This window comes from Mesoplodon mirus (genome assembly GCF_964341445.2).
Source record: "Mesoplodon mirus genome assembly, chromosome: 15".
NCBI classification, from domain to species: domain Eukaryota; kingdom Metazoa; phylum Chordata; class Mammalia; order Artiodactyla; family Ziphiidae; genus Mesoplodon; species Mesoplodon mirus.
Genome location: NC_138991.1, coordinates 40,853,703 through 40,870,276, shown reverse-complemented (window position 1 = coordinate 40,870,276; position 16,574 = coordinate 40,853,703). Strand labels below are relative to the sequence as shown.

Below are 16,574 nucleotides of genomic sequence, written 5' to 3'. Positions count from 1 at the left end.
GACTTTTTTTTTAATGTTTGACTTTTTAAACACATTCATATATGATTTTTATAAAACTACAAAATAATTTAAAACATGTAAGAAACTAATGAAATATTAATAGCGGTTATCACTAGGTGGTGTGATTATGAGCAATTATCTAATCCTTTTTTTATTTTTAAATTTTTCCAATGAATATTAAATTTATAATGCATACATAATAAATTTTACCATGAATAATTTAAAAAGTATTGTCACAGTGTGATTTTTAAATTCTCCAGTGTCCTCGTCCCTGCCCCTTGTTCTCCTCTGCTGGGCTGGAAGACAACATCTGGATTCGAAGCAGGGAAGAAAATTATTCTTATTTCTTCCGTTCCTGAAAGCCTATAGACAAACTATAGAGCTCTAATTTCATGGCTGTCAGCCTCAGCTCTTCCTTCCTCATATTCTTCAGGATTTGAAGTCTCTGCAATTTCAAGTTTCTTCATGCCAATATTCCAGTTTTTCAGAGATAAGAAGATTTAAGTTTTCTTTTTTCTGGGCACAGTTACTTTTAAGAAACTACTATAGGGTTTGGGAGAGGAGAGTATGGAAGTCCTGGTCACATAAAAATTTATAATCAATGAAACCACCCTCCTTCACAACCTAGAGGCATGAGAGTATATACAAGGGGATACATCAAGACTGGGGTTAGAAAGGTCAAGGTGGCCATTTGGAGTCAAGGAAGGTTTTATACCAGCCACAGAGGCACAGAGGTGGCCTGAAAAAGTGCAGCCCTTCATTTTTATTTTTATTTTTTTATTTGCTTTTTTGGTCATGCCAATCATGGCATGCAGGATCTTAGATCCCCGACCAGGGATCAAACCCGCACCCCCTGCAGTGGAAGCTCGGACTCCCACTGGACCACCAGGGAAGTCCCAGTTCAGCCCTGCAAACACAATCACTGTATTTGAGGGTCCCAGCAATTTACAACCAGAGCTCAGTGATCCATTGGGACACCAGGAATCCAAAGGGCGATCTTGGGGCTGGGGGCAGGGGCACAGCAGGCCAACAAAGAAGCAGGATTCAGAGGTGTGATTCCAGGGCAGGCAGGCACTGCAAACATTTCTAGACACCTAGGACTCTGAGTGGATGGCTGGTATCCCGAGAGACAGACTGGCCAGAGTCAGAAAGGCCCTGGCTCTCCGGAAGCCAGGAGTCTATGAACAGGGCATACTTGTGGACTGGAGCATGTCAACGAGGGACGTCACTCCAGAGCCTCATGATCAGAACAAGGGCCCGTGGGAGCAGCGCCGGTGAATGGGATGAAGAGGATTCTGGCAAGGATGCCCGGAGGTTCACGGTTCAAGATGAGAACCCAGCTTCTCAGCTCACAGCGCAGCTGCTGGTTTTGAGCCTTGACCCCCATGTCAGACATCCTGGCCCAGGACCTAGAGTGGGGCTGGGTGTGCGAACAAGAATGTAGGGTAGGGGTCTCGGAGGAGCCGGGGAGAGAACAAGCTAGGGGATGAAGGGCAGGGCTGACCAAAGACACGGGTCGTCACTGCTGTCCCCACTCGTCCTCCAAAACCTGGGTGATGCAGGGCCTGGGGAGCAGCTCTCCTTCAGAAATCCCCTTTTCTTTGCTCTGCAAGAGGTAAAGCCTTCAGGAGGTGATGTAAAGCACAGAGGGAGCAGACCATCGGCTCTATAATTGGAGAGAAAGCCAAGTACTGGGGCTGGTGCAGGGACGAATTAAGAAGTGTTTTAAATAAAAGCCCACGGTTTTCCCACCTAAGATCTCATAGGGAGGGGACAAGGGACAGGAAGCTGGGGAGAGGGGACGTGTGCCCAAGTTTGGTCCAGAGACATGGAGAGATGTGTTTGATAGTGAGGTTGGCACAGAGGGTGGAGGGGGGTACTTTTGCTCCCATTTTCCATGGGGACTGTGGAAGACGCCTGCCTCACAGGTGGCCTCATATCCATCTGGGGCCCATCTCATCCAAGTGACCATGATGGCGCAGTGGGGCCGTGTGGCGGGAGGTTCAGTTCCATGGAGAGAAGGGGGAGGCCGAGCTGAAAGCCAGAGGAGCAGCTGAGGGTCCCCCTCCCAGTGAGATGAGCCTGCTGGGATGGGTGGGGGGAAACATGACCTAAGCTCAGGTGTCTGCAGCCAGCATGGGCTACAGGGACCCAAGGCAGACGGGCCCTCATCAAGCCAAGAAGTCAGATCACAAGTTAGGCCAGCTGCAGACATTTGCCAGTGACAGCAGCAGGGCCAGGAGCAGCCAGGAGGGCCAAGGACACTGCCCAAGGGAAGAGGAGACACACAAAGACCCTGAGGCTTCTGCCCAGCCATTTAGGGGGAATAAGCCTATCTGTCCGCACACACCCAGAAACCATCTGAGACGAGCATTCTTTCCTGAAGAGGCTGTGCATTTCCAAAGAAACGACCTATTGTCGGTAACCCAAACCCAGCAGCAGTCCCTAGATTTCTGAATTGGCTGAGTCTGGCGTATAGTAAGGGCTCAATCCATATTTGCCAGTGAGTGAATGAATGAGTGAATATTCTGCTCTTTCCTGTCCAAGACATTCAATTTAAAACTAAAGAAATTGGGGCTCCTCTGGTGGCACAGTGGTTAAGAATCTGCCTGCCAATGCAAGGGACACGGGTTCAAGCCCTGATTCGGGAAGATCCCACATGCCATGGAGCAACTAAGCCCATGCGCCACAACTACTGAGCCTGTGCTCTAGAGCCCGTGAGCCACAACTACTGAGCCCATGTGCCACCACTACTGGAGCCTGCGTGCCAGAAACTAGAGAAAGCCTGCGTGCGGCAACAAAGACCCAACACAGCCAAAAATAAATAAATAAATAAAATTTACTAAAAAAAAAGAAACTGAAGAAATTTGCTAACAACCTAATGGCAGATGTGATATTTTATCATTCATCTCCATATCAGAGCATTTAATTGAGATGAGGGTACCAGAGGCCAGGTGGAAAAGTTCATGTTCACAACCTTTCTTTGGCCTCATTGTCTTTTTGCTTCCATTTACTTCATCATCACATACATCAGGGGAATGGGGTGGTATATACAGAATTAAGAGTAATGTCTGGATTAAGAGTTATTGTCAGTTTGTTTTTCAGTACAGATGAAAGCAACTTGCTACAAACCTTTACTGAGGGATGGCGAAATAAATGAATACATGAACGATGAATGAACGAATTAATAAATAAATAGATACCACACTATTGGCCTACGATAAATTGAATTTGGATTGGAGATGGGATTGACCTCTAAAGTAAAAAGCTGCCACTTGCCAGGAGTCATTCTCAGAGCCCTTCCCTCCACCTGAAACTTCAGGTATGGCTCGAGCATGGGAACTGCTCACCCCACAGCTGGTTCTGTTTTGGAAACCGCCCACAGCTACCAAGCACACCACATTCGGATATTCAGTGTTAATCAAAGACACTCAAGGGAACATTTTTCTCCTCTTTCCTTTAAGTTAAATTTCTTAGGAGCCTGGGGTCCACTGAACTTCATGCACAGAAGTCAGACTCCAAAATACTGACTTGGGCATCCTACCAAGTCTGTAAAGGGCCTCCTTGGTGGGTGAATTTTCCCGGGCTTCCCACACTGCCTGGTTCTCAAAATGCTTTGAAGGGGCCACTGCTCCATCATTCAGAACAGGTAGTTAGTTACATTGTTTAAACCAGTAAAACAAGCCTCTCTGCTGCTATGAGGATGTGCTACCAGGGCAGTTTAAGACACAGGAGCCTGGAGTTCAGAAAATGAAACTCATTGCTTCTTGTGTGCTTGGTTGCAGAAGCTATTTTTAGAGCCACGTTGGCAGCAAAAAGAGTGAAGACTGTGACCTAAACTCCAGAGAGACTGCAAAATGTCAGCCCAAATTTCCCTACTTTGGGAAAGTCTGGGTAAAAACTCCTGCAGCCTTAGAAACAGTGCTGGGTCCCGGGCAGAAGAATGTCTCAGTGGCCAGGAAAGTAATAGCAAATGGTCACTTGTGTAGGCGGGGCAGCTGACAGTTCATTATTTGGCGGAGAAGGTCACTACAGGCTCAGTGCTTATGATGAATTTCCCGAGCTCGGAAAGAAAATGTTATTTGCTTTCTCTCCAATCTAAGAGAAGTGAAAGAGTCATGTGTTCCTGAATTTCCATAAAAGAGAGGAGAAAATGGATAGGCGTTAGGCTCCAAATGGAGCCTTGAACATAACAAACACTGTGCCAACTGGTGAGACCTGATAAGAACTAACCAGTCTTGGAGGATGGAAACTCTTCCAAGTACTACTCTGGACAGTTGCGTAAATGGAAGAGGCTGTTTGGGTTTGCGAACAAGTTATAATCTGTAGCTTAGCCATCACATCCAAAGGATCCCCTAAAAACGACTAAGGAATAATTAATTTTGCACTGAGGACCAGATGGAACAGGAGAGACAAAGCGAGAGAGTGGCATGGACATATATACACTAGCAAACGTAAAATAGATAGCTAGTGGGAAGCAGCCGCATAGCACAGGGAGATCAGCTCGGTGCTTTGTGACCACCTAGAGGGGTGGGATAGGGAGGGTGGGAGGGAGGGAGACGCAAGAGGGAAGAGATATGGGAACATATGTATATGTATAACTGATTCACTTTGTTATAAAGCAGAAACTAACACACCATTGTAAAGCAATTATACTCCAATAAAGATGTAAAAAAAAAAAAAAAGATAGAGTTCTGAACTGTGCTGTAAAGAAAACTATGGGGCAGCGAAGAAGAAAGGGAGAAAAGAGTATTTTCTGCTCTGAACTCAATGTGAGAATCTCCTCTAGTTACTTTTTGTGTTAGTTTCTGCTTTATAACAAAGTGAATCAGTTATACATATACATATGTTCCCATATCTCTTCCCTCTTGCGTCTCCCTCCCTCCCACCCTCCCTATCCCACCCCTCTAGGTGGTCACAAAGCACCGAGCTGATCTCCCTGTGCTATGCGGCTGCTTCCCACTAGCTATCTATTTTACGTTTGCTAGTGTATATATGTCCATGCCACTCTCTCGCTTTGTCTCTCCTGTTCCATCTGGTCCTCAGTGCAAAATTAATTATTCCTTAGTCGTTTTTAGGGGATCCTTTGGATGTGATGGCTAAGCTACAGATTATAACTTGTTCGCAAACCCAAACAGCCTGAGGGTGGAATAGAAAAAAAGGCATGGGAAGACAGGGCAGGAGAAAAAAGGAATATTAAAGGGCCCAGCTGACAGCACATTCTCGCATCATCTAGAAAGGAGGGATTAAAGCTATCAAAGTTAATGGCTGGAGCCTACCCCTCTCCGCAGTCACACCCATTCAGCCCCATCCAAAGAGGGATCTGAACCTTACTGTTCTTCCCCCACCGGATCAACTTGCTACAATTCATGGTACTGCTGCTCCCCTATTTATGTCCAGGAATAACTCAGGAGCCGGACATTTAACTCAGAGCTAAAGTGTCTTCCATTTTTAAAAATCCTTAAATTTAAAGTGAAATGTACCTGCTCTTCAGCCCACCACACTGAACCTCTCCGTGGGTGAGGAGGAAAACCTTTCCAACGTTATTCAGATTCACCTACTTGGCTGCTGTGAGCTGTCACGACACATGTCGGTTGACAGAGGCAGGATGATGCTCGTCAAGGCCGAGAACGGTTACCCTGCAAGCTTTGCTCTCGCTCCAGGGCGCTGCCTGGGAATTCTGCTTCCAAAGGAAAGGTATCTAGCAGCGATATCAATGTGTCATGAAAAAAGAAAAATTGATGTACCCAGGCTGGTGTTGAAGGTACAGAGGTGATGTCAAAAAAATACCATTAATTTCACCCAAAAGCAGTGTGTTCACCATTGAATAAATGTACTTCATTTTATAATGAACTGCCTCCCTCAAGGGATTGACTTGGGAAATGTGGGCCCCTTATTTTCCTGTGCAAATCCCCTGGCATTAAAAATGCCTCTCCTTAAAAGGGAACCCTCCTACACTGGTGGTGGGAGTGTAAATTGGTGCAGCCACTATGGAGAACAGTATGGAGGTTCCTTAAAAAACTAACAATAAGGCTACCATATGATCCAGCAATCCCACTCCCAGGCATATAGCCAGAGAAAACCATAATTCAAAAAGATATATGCACCCCAGTGTTCATTGCAGCACTATTTACAATAGCCAGGACATGGAAACAACCTAAATGTCCATCAACAGATGAATGGATAAAGAAGATGAGATACATATATACAATGGAATATTACTCAAAAAGAACAAAATAATGCCATTTGCAGTGACATGGATGGACCTAGAGATTATCATACTGAGTGAAGTAAGTCAGACAAAGACAAATATATGATATTGCTTATATGTGGAATCTAAAAAAAATGGTAGAAATGAACTTATTTACAAAACAGAAATAGAGTCACAGATGTAGAAAATGAACTTACGGTTACCAAGGGGGAAAGGGGGGGATAAATTGGGAGATTGGGATTGACATATACACGCTACTACATATAAAATAGATAACTAATAAGAACCTGCTGTATAGCACAGGGAACTCTACTCAATACCCTGTAATGACCTACATGGGAAAAGAATCTAAAAAAGAGTGGATATGTGTATGTGTATAACTGATTCACTTTGCTGGACAGCAGAAACTAACACAACATTGTAAATCAACTAGACTCCAATAAAAATTAATTTAAAAAATGTCTCTCCCTGCTAGCACCCAGGGTTCTGCTCCTTATGTAGGATACTAACTCAAGGATAATACAATGATCAGGTTATTTGTCATAATCATCCAACTGTATGAATGCCCAGATAATAAGAAAAGGGTTATAGGATTCCCACAGTGAGGCGCAAGGTTTGCTCTTGTAGGCTACAGAGGAACAATAATAACAATAGCACCAATAATAATAGCTAGCATTTTCAGGCATCTTACATGCATTATCTCATTTAAGCATCACAACCACCCTGTAAAATAGATTATCATCCCTATTTACAGATGAAGAATCTGAGGCCCAGCGAATTAAGTAGCTTGACCAAGTTTTCATAGAATGGGTCTGTAGCACATCTAGTTTTTAAACAGAGAAGTAAGCTGAGGCTCAAAGCCAGGTGTCAAGTCTAGCCTAGAAAACAAGTCTTGGGACCTGGGCATGTTCTCTCCACCCCATCATGCTGTGGACACTTCAAGTCATTTGAGAACAACGTGCTCCCAGCTGTTGGGGTCAGGTATTCTCTGAGCACCAAGAGAAGGCAGCAGTCAGCTATGGAGGGCTATGCAGAGCAGAAAACTGGGCACTGACGTCCTGTGTTTCCATGTGGACTGTACCTGCTGCTTTCCCAGGAAGTGACAAAGTTGAGGTTGATGCTCCTTCAAAGTCTCAATCAACTGTGTTCTCACTGAGGCATTCTTTCCAGCTAATTGTCTGACTACATGACCAATGTTTTAAAGAAATGGATATGTCTTCCATTAGACAGTCTTACAGAAGGGCAACCCCTACTTGTTGCTTCTTCAGCAGTCATTGTCATCCACTGAGTTCTCATTGGGGTCTCAAAAATATGTCGACGTGGATAAATTTGACAAGCACTGTGGCAGAAGGAGAGTATCCCCCATTCTGCTTAGAACAGAGGTTTATACACAATAGGAATCAATCAAGCCAAGGAGGGAACAAACGGAGCACCGCAAAGCCACCCTCTATTCCTGATCCCATTTTATAACAATGCTTCTTCTGGAGGAGCATGAAACCCCATGGTTGACCAGTACTGATGGAACCAACACCTTCTATCAACCGGGCTCCTCCAGGATTGTTCCCAGAAGGAAGTTTTGTAGTTTTGTAGAGGTTTTTAACTGTAAATTTCCCCCGTGACTTGCTTCTGTAGAACTCTATTAACCAAAACATTTAATTATCTACAACACCTCACGCCATAAACTCAGAGAGTTTACAATTAGAGCTTTTCATCTGAGGGACCAAAAGCTTTGTTATGGAAATTTTCCACTACTGGAACAATATACCTTTAAATGCTGGGTAGGTTTTATGGATAAGAAAATTAAAAGCTCATTTACACGATGGTGAGTGACCCACCTAATGACACAAACCCTGTTGGTGGCAAAATTGAACAGGTCATTCCTGTTACTGGTAGACTGTGAGGGCAGGAAAAGATGGTGGAGGATGGCTAGCTTTTCTCTTATGATTTTTCCCTTCCTGAATTGTGACAGGCTTCCCTTGGCCCCTGAGCTAGATTCCTTTTCTGACTCTCCTTTCCTAGACCCAAAGGGAAGCCCTAACCACTGTGGTCTCTAACCCTGTCTTCTACCCACAATGTGCTGCACTTGGCCAGCATCATATACACCGCCCAGGTTGGTCAACAGAATCGGTGGGTCTGTCTCTGTGAGACATCCAACTTCTGCCCAGGATCCTCATTAGTTTCTGAATCCTTGCTTGCGATTCTACCATGACAAATTCTGCTGCTCTGGGATTGGACCCCAGTTTGATCTCCTGGTGTGTTCTCTGTGCTGTCCTGCCACTTCCCCAAAGAGGAAGGTCCACACAAGACTCTGAGCCAAGGATTAATACCCGAGTGTCTTCATCTTGTTGCAAGATTGGCCATCTGCCATCTACTGATGGCCACCAGCTCCTAAGGTAGAATTCACATTCCATACAATTCATCCATTTAAAGTCTACAATTCAATAGATTCTAGTATGTTCACAGAGTTGTGCAATCATCACCCAAATCAATTTTGAACATTTTCATCATGCCCCCCCAAAACCCGGTACTCATTAACAATCATTCCTCTCTCCCGCTCCTCCCTTAGCCCTAGGCAACCACTATTCTACTTTTTTATCTCTCCCAATTAGCTTTTTATTCATTTTCATTCCAGCTCATTGGAACAGTGGACTGAGTCCGGGTTCCTCCTTTTGGCTTCTAGAGCTCTCCACAAAGTGGACCTCCTGCTTCAATCTACTTCGTCTTCCATCTTTCCTCTATTTTTTTCCCCTCCACTTTTTAATGCACATTCTCTACCTTCATCTCCTCACCAGATGCTAAACACCCCATCCTTATTGTGCTGTAATGAGGGGTAACTCAATGGACTTAAGTTGCCCAAACCCTGCACATCCCAAAGAAAGAACTCACCCTTGCCAGGCTCCTGGAAGATAACCACTAAACCCTTGGAATATCCTGCCCGATAAGAGTGTCCATGAGGCCCTGGGCCATGTTGTATTGACTTAACCTCTGCAGGGGGAGGTGGGGAGGAGCTGGAGACCAAGGAGTCAAGGTTGGTCACATGGGTGCTCCACGCCTACAGGACTGACCCCCAGTAAAAACCAGGAACACTAAGGCTCCGGCAAGCTTCCCTGGTTGGCAACACTTCATAATGTTGTTATAAAGCATTTCTGGGAGACTGAAGCTCTGTCCATGCAACTCCACAGGGAGAGGACAACCAGAAGCTCATGCATGCTTGGTTTCTCCTGGACTCAGTCCCATGCCTCTTTTTTCTTTGCTGATCCTAATCTGTATCCTTTCACTGTGATAAACGATAACCATGAGCACAACAGCTCTTCTGAGTTGTATGAGTCCTTCTAGTGGATCATCAAACCTGAGGGTGGTCTTGGCAATGCCAAACACACTCACTTTCACTACTATACCTCTAATTGTGTCATCTCCCATATAGTCTGCCAGTGAAAATCCCCTGCAGCTTGCAAGGCCCGCAAGGCACCGCTTTTTCAGGAGGGACAGCACAGTGGGGAAGGGCACAGACTCTGGACCCACTGGCTCCGAATCCCAGCTTCAGCTCTTACTGGGAGTGTGACCTTGGGTAAAGTGCTGCCCCTGCGCCTCAGTAGCCATGCCTGTGAAATGGGGATGATAGTAATACTTATCTCATAGGGCTAGTATGAGGTGTACATGGATTTGTACTGTGTAAAGAAAAAGAAAAGTGCCGGGCACGTAGAAAATTCCAGTGTTGGTTATGATTTTTATAAGCTTTCCCATCCACTCCACTCACAAAGCTTCCCCCCTCCTACAAATCCACACTTACATGCGCTAAAGTGTGATTATGCACAGTTGAGCCCTGTGTCTCCAACTAGTCCAGTAACTCCCCCAAGAAGATCATGTAATTTACCAATACTGTCCCCCCAGAAGTTCCCACCACAAGGCTGAGCACACAGTTGGTTCCTAAAATATATTTGCTGATGCATAGGGATGATAGCTCTATTTCCAAGTCTAAGACAATCTGATTCTTCACTTAAAGATTTCCTCTCAGCAAGCCAGTCATCTTCCTCTAGGGAGGAAAAAAAATAACCTTCTTCTTTTATATACATTTGTGCACAGAATTTGAGATTCCAGCAACTATACATATCCAGGACAGCCCTTTCAACTCCCAGAGTCTAACAGGCTCTAATGGCTCCTGTACCTTATAATTTATTATCAAATTATATGTTGGATTAAGGATTGCTAATTGTTAATCATCAGCTTGAATTAGTTATTAATGAGTAATGTCGCTAATTACAGGGTCACCTAACACAGAGCAGGCAGGCACCGCTGGCACTTCGCAGAAGATGCCTGACTCAGCTTCAGCCAGTGCCCTGAAAGCAACGTGCTGTAAAACTTCCCATCTCTGATGACTCCATAGACCCTTCCCTCCCCTGGTAAAAGTCACGGGATTTTACAGCTGGAAAGAACTGTAAAGATCAGCGGTTCCCAAGTTGTGAGCTACAGAGCTCTGAAGGCTGCTGAGCTAAGGCAGGTTCCCATGAAGTCATGGTGCCTTCAGGCTAAAGATAGTATATCCCTCTTTCTTACCTTTGCTACTATTTTTCACATATATGGACATAATACTATCAATAATACAATTTAAGTTGGTATCAAAGCACGACAGAATTCATAGTAGTTTTTTGTCAAGAAATCTTCATGGACAATCTATTGATTTTATATTTCTGAGCCCCCAAGACAGCCGTCAATTAGTTTTTGGGTTCTAGGTCAGCTCACCCATTCCCATCCCTCTTGGCAATTATGCCAGACCTTTATTTATCATTTTTTCTGTAGCCCCCGATCCAAAATTTCTCTCTCTCTCTCTCTCTCAGCAGTGATTTCGTCTCTGAATTCATAATGTGGGTCACACAGCATAAGCTCTCTCTTCCTGCTCTTCAAGACCAGACTACAATTCACGTTCTTGACCCCATCCCCTACTTCCTCTTCAGGGTCCTTCTTTCCCAAACAGCACCCTCCCTCCTTTCTGTGTCTTCAGACCCTCCCTCTCTCCTTGCTTCATGCCCTCAGCTGTATGTACTGTGTTAAAATGGGACCTTTCATGTCCACATTTGGGCTGAGGATGTTCAGGCAATAGATGCTATACTCAAACAGATCATGCAAAAAGTTCAAAGCAGATAACCAAGAAGCAGCTAGCTGCCTGATGAGGATGAGTAAGTGGAGTTTGGGAGAGGAGTGTGTCAGGAGAGATTCCCTGGAGCGAGGTGTACCCTGAATCCCCTTCCCCAAGGGGAGAGGGTGGGCATCCTACCATCTCACCCCAAGCCTGGTGGTCAGCACTCCTTGCAGTGGAGAAACATACTCACTGGTGCCTGACTCATGCTAAACAAGTGAAAAATGGCCAGCGGAGCAGATGGGGGCCCTGTGTGTGAGAAGTCACTTCTCCCCTCCCATGCAAGACAAAGGTGTGTGAGTCTTGGAAACCAGATACGGAAGCCAGAAAGGATGTTGATCTGTGACCACGTTAAAGTGCTCACTATAAAAACTCACTAGAAAAGGGAATGAAGTACTGACACCTGCTGCAACATGGATGACCCAAAAAGCCACATACTGTATGATTCCACTTATATGAATTGTCCAGAATTGGTAAATCCATAGAGACAGAAAGACTGGGAGTTGTCAGGGGCTGCAGGGAGGGAGGCATAGGAATGCATAATGGGTGATGCAATCTCCTCCTCTTCCTAATCGTTCACTAACCCTGACTTCTCTTCTGAGCCTCAGATGTCACTCATCCATTCGTTTGTTCACTAAATGTTTTCAGCATCTCTACTAAGTGCTAAGTACTCACTTAGTCACTGGAGTTACAGTAGAAAAAAACACAGGCCTGGCTTCATAAAGCATATAGACTAGTAGCTGATAAAGAATGGTAAAGAAAGGCTCTTCCACGGGGAGAACCAGGTCGGATGTCTAGCAGTGGTTCTTTTTTTTTTTTTTTTTTTTGGCCACACGGCTCGTGGGATCTTAGTTCCCCAACCAAGGATTCACACAGGGCCCTCAGCAGTGAGAGTGTGGGGTCCTAACCACTGGACTGTCAGGGAATTCCCTTGCAGTGGTTCCTAATATAAGCCCTGTGGATCATAAGCAGGTTGGCTTCCAGGCATCTATAAATTCATGAAATTATATGTGAAGTTCTGTTCACTCATACATGCTCAGGAATGAGGTGATTTATGGCTTTCATTAGATTATCGAAGAGGTCCTTGACTCAAAAAAGTTTAAACTCCACTGGTCTAATGATAGGTTGTTGACGTGACATTAGAGATGATGTTACTTTGGAGAAAAATCGGGGCTTAAGACATAGATTTGAGAGCCTTCCCTGCACAGAGGTGAGAGCGGGGTCAGTGCTTCCCAGAGTCTTTGACTTAAGAGTCTCGGCAGCAGAGGACTGTGATGCACAACAGAGGCGGCAGGGGATCTCTGATGGCTTAACTCAAGCTCCAGGAAGTCCAGCCATGTTTCTTCCACGGCTTTGAGTGACACTTTCCCCAAACCCCTCAGCCCCACCATAATGTCACAGACCGCAGGTGCCACAGCTCCCAGCATGGGAACCATGGACTAAGGCTGTCCTTGGGTATGACCGAGGTCTTCATGGGAGCAAGTGTAGAGCACAGACCAAATTGTGGGGGTCCGGGGGGGGTCAAATCCACTCTAAAAACATGTTTGGCCCTCATAGTTTTGAAGAAGAGGGATTTATTGCCATTATTTAGAAGTCAGGAGATTTCACAAAATGATCTGAATTTGTGTCTTTTCTTAAAAGTCTGAGGACTTGACAACGCCCGCCCTCTGTGCCCCTGTCACCATCACGTGGGGCTGGCAGCAGCTGGCTCCTTGGGTGGGGCATGTGTTCTTCAGTCCCCAATGCCACCCCTCACACTTGGCTCTCCCCTCTTTAATGGCACCTGTCTACTCTCAATGCTTGGACCTCTGGTGTAGACAAAGAAGAGCAGAGGAAAAATCCTTGGGAAATAGCTGTTTACCAAACAGGAAGAAAAAAACGTTACAAAGGAAGAAAGAGAAAAAGAAGTAAAACAGAAAGCATATATATTCCCTTAATGCAACATCTCCTATATTGTATGGCCTACTGGGAAGACTCAGTATCTAAAGATTCATCCGATCTAATGTAATTTGGATGGGGAAAGAGTTCTCTTCATCTTACCCTTTACCAGAATAATCATTACTTTTAAAATACTGAGATCACAAGGAGAAGGGGGAACCATCACATCCTGACATTTAAGAAAGAGTATTGTTGGGACTTCTCTGGTGGTGCAGAGGTTAAGAATCCGCCTGCCAATGCAGGGGACACAGGTTCGAGCCCTGGTCCGGGAAGATCCCACATGCTGCGGAGGAACGAAGCCCATGTGCCACAACTACTGAGCCTGTGCTCTAGAGCCCATGAGCCACAACTACTGAGCCCACGTGCCACAACTACTGAAGCCCGTGCGCCTAGAGCCCATGCTCTGAAATAAGATAAGCCACCGCAATGAGAAGCCCTGTGCACCGCAACCAAGAGTAGCCCCGCTCACCACAACTAGAGAAAGCCCACGCGCAGCAGCGAAGACCCAACGCGGCCAAAAATAAGTAAATAAATTTATAAAAAATAAATAAACAAAATAAAATGGTTAATTAAAAAAAAAAAGAAAGAGTATTGTATCTGCTTAATAACATCAGAAGGGCCATAAAAAGTCCTTCCTTCAATTAAATATCTCCCTCAACTATTAACAAATTAAGCATTGCATAAGTTATGATACATTAAAAAGAGATCATCTGATTCTGTTGTGTACATCAGAGGTATTAATGACTCATGATCACGATTCCATTTTCTTCAGTCTTTTTAAAACACGTATTAATCCTCTGTTAACGTTACCTAAAGTACACGCTCGGTTTTCGCCTAGTGCCTCACATACTCAGGGATAGCTCTGTGTTCTGGGCATCCCAAAGCACTGCACTGTATCCATTCCTTTTCCTCTGTCACTAACACCACTGTTACACTTTCACTCCCTTACCCGTCACGGCTGGAGGTCAGCCTCCCTGTGTGTGAGGGAGAAGCAGTGCTTGGACAAAAATACGAAACTCACTGTCAAGCCATCGCTTCAAGATGTGAAGGCCGTGGGGTCTTTAAGCACACCCCATTAATTTTGTGTTAATCGTGGTACAACACACATAACATAAAATGTACTGTCTTAACCATTTTTACATGTACAGTTCAGTAGCGTTAAGTACATTTGCAGGATGGTGCAACCAAATTCCAGAACTCTTTTCATCTTGCACAACTGAACGTCTACACCATTAAATAATAATTCCCCATTCCTCCCTTCTCCCCAGCCCGTGGAAACCACCATTCTACTCCCTGTCTCTGTGAATTTGGCTATTCTAGCTACTTCATATGAGTGGAATCATGTAGTATCTGTCTTTGGTGACTGGCTTATTTCACTTAGTGTAATGTCCCCAAGGCTCATCCGTGTTGTAGCATGAGTCAAAATTTCCATCTTTTTCTTAAGGCTGACTAATATTTCATTGTATGTACATGTCACATTTTGTTTCTCCATTCATCTGTTGATGGACATTTGGGTTACCTCCACCTTTTGGCTATTGTGAATAATGCTGCTATGAATACGGGTGTACAAACATTTCTTTGAGATCCTGCTTTGAACTCTTTGGGGTATATACCCATAAGCAGAATCACTGGACCATATGGTAATTCTATTTTTAATTTTTTAGGAACTGTCATACTGTTTTCCATAGCAGCTGTACCACTTTATATTCCCACCAGAAATGCTCAAGGATTCCAATTTCTCCACATTCTTGCCAACACCTGTTATTTTGCTTTTTTTTACACAGTAGCCATCCTCATGGGTGTAATCTCAACCATTACATTTTAAATATCTCTGAAGGTTATGCTTTGGTTCTCAGATAACACCTTGGTGATGAGTCTACATTATTATTTGCAGAAATCTGAGGGCACAGCCCTGCAGCAGGACACGGAGACACTGAACATCTAGGCTGGGCTGGGAACTGAGCCACGAGACATCTCCAGCTGAGCAAGTTATTAGCCCCAAAGATTACCTTCTTTGTTGCATAAATTTGCCCATGAGTGGCTCTACCCTAATGCAGTCTGTCAGCTTTCAATGTGTGCCAGAAAATAAGAGAATATGCAACAGGGGGGGTCTGTCCATCTCAAAATCCTACTCTGGTTGATTAAAAATTTATAAACTGAGAAAGAACTTTATGGGTACTTGCAAACAGTCCTCACTCCTGTTCCACAATTGCCCCCTTTATACCAACAAACACTGTCCTAAAACAAAGGCAAAGTAAGACGGCCCCTTCCACCTCTTCTAATGTGGAACCACGAAGATACTAAGCCTGTTTTGACCCTCACGTAGGACTCACAGAAAGTATTGAACTGTAACTCGGGTATCATCTTAGCTGAAAATCAAAGCGTTTGTTGTCGGCTGAACAATACTCCCCATGCACCCTCCCAAAATCCACATCCTAATCTCTGGAAACGGCAAATGTTACCTTATCTGGAAAAAAGGAATTCACAGATATGATTAAGTAAAGGCTCTTGAGAAGAGGGAGATGATAGTGGGTTATTCATGTGGACCCCAAATGTCATCACAAAGGCCCTTATGTGAGGGGAGGCAGGAACATCGAGGAAAGAAGGCAGCCACGTGATGAAGGAAGCAGGGGGAGAAAGGGAGGGGATGTAGCCGTGAGGCAAGGAATGAGAACAGCCTCCCGAAGCTGGAACAGACAAGGAAATGGATTCTCCCCTCCAGCCTCCAGAAGGACCCAGCCCTGTAGACACACCCTGCGTTTAGCTCTCTAAGGCTCACTTCAGATTACTGCAGTACCTTTAGAAAGTAAGAGAATAATTTTCTGTGCTTTAAGCCCCTGAATTTGTGGTAATTTGTTACAGAGGCCACAGGAAACGAATACGACATCAAAATCCACCTACTTCATTCCCCATCCTTTATATCTGAGCTTCCCAACTGGTACAACACCAGGGATCTATCTCCTTGCTTCCAGGGGATGCTGGGTGGGGCCTGGGGCAAAAATCATACAGAGCTGCCCAAAGGCCCTGGGTTACCCCAGGTACCAGAGAAATATTGTCCTTTCCTACATGCTCCTGCGTCACGGCGATCGTGAAGCATCCAAGTATGAAAAAGTCCCAGGAATTCATACCTTTCAAACTTCACACTTAAAAGCTCCTGAACACAGTTCAACAGATATGAGGAAGAATAAAAAAAAGTGTGAGCCGTCCTATCAATTTCCATCCTTCAGGACGGCTGTTTGATAAGCTGCACTGGAGAATTTTTAGCAAAAGAAGCAAAATGCAGCGTCCTCT

The 16,574-nt window shown here is 44.8% G+C and overlaps 1 protein-coding gene across 1 annotated transcript in view; it reads right to left on the bottom strand.

Annotated features, from left to right (window-relative positions):
- Positions 1-16,574, bottom strand: part of GALNT17 (polypeptide N-acetylgalactosaminyltransferase 17) — a gene marked incomplete at both ends in the record, with an annotated part of 478,260 nt that overhangs the window by 179,564 nt on the left and 282,122 nt on the right. The gene's annotated exons all lie outside the window — the stretch shown is intronic.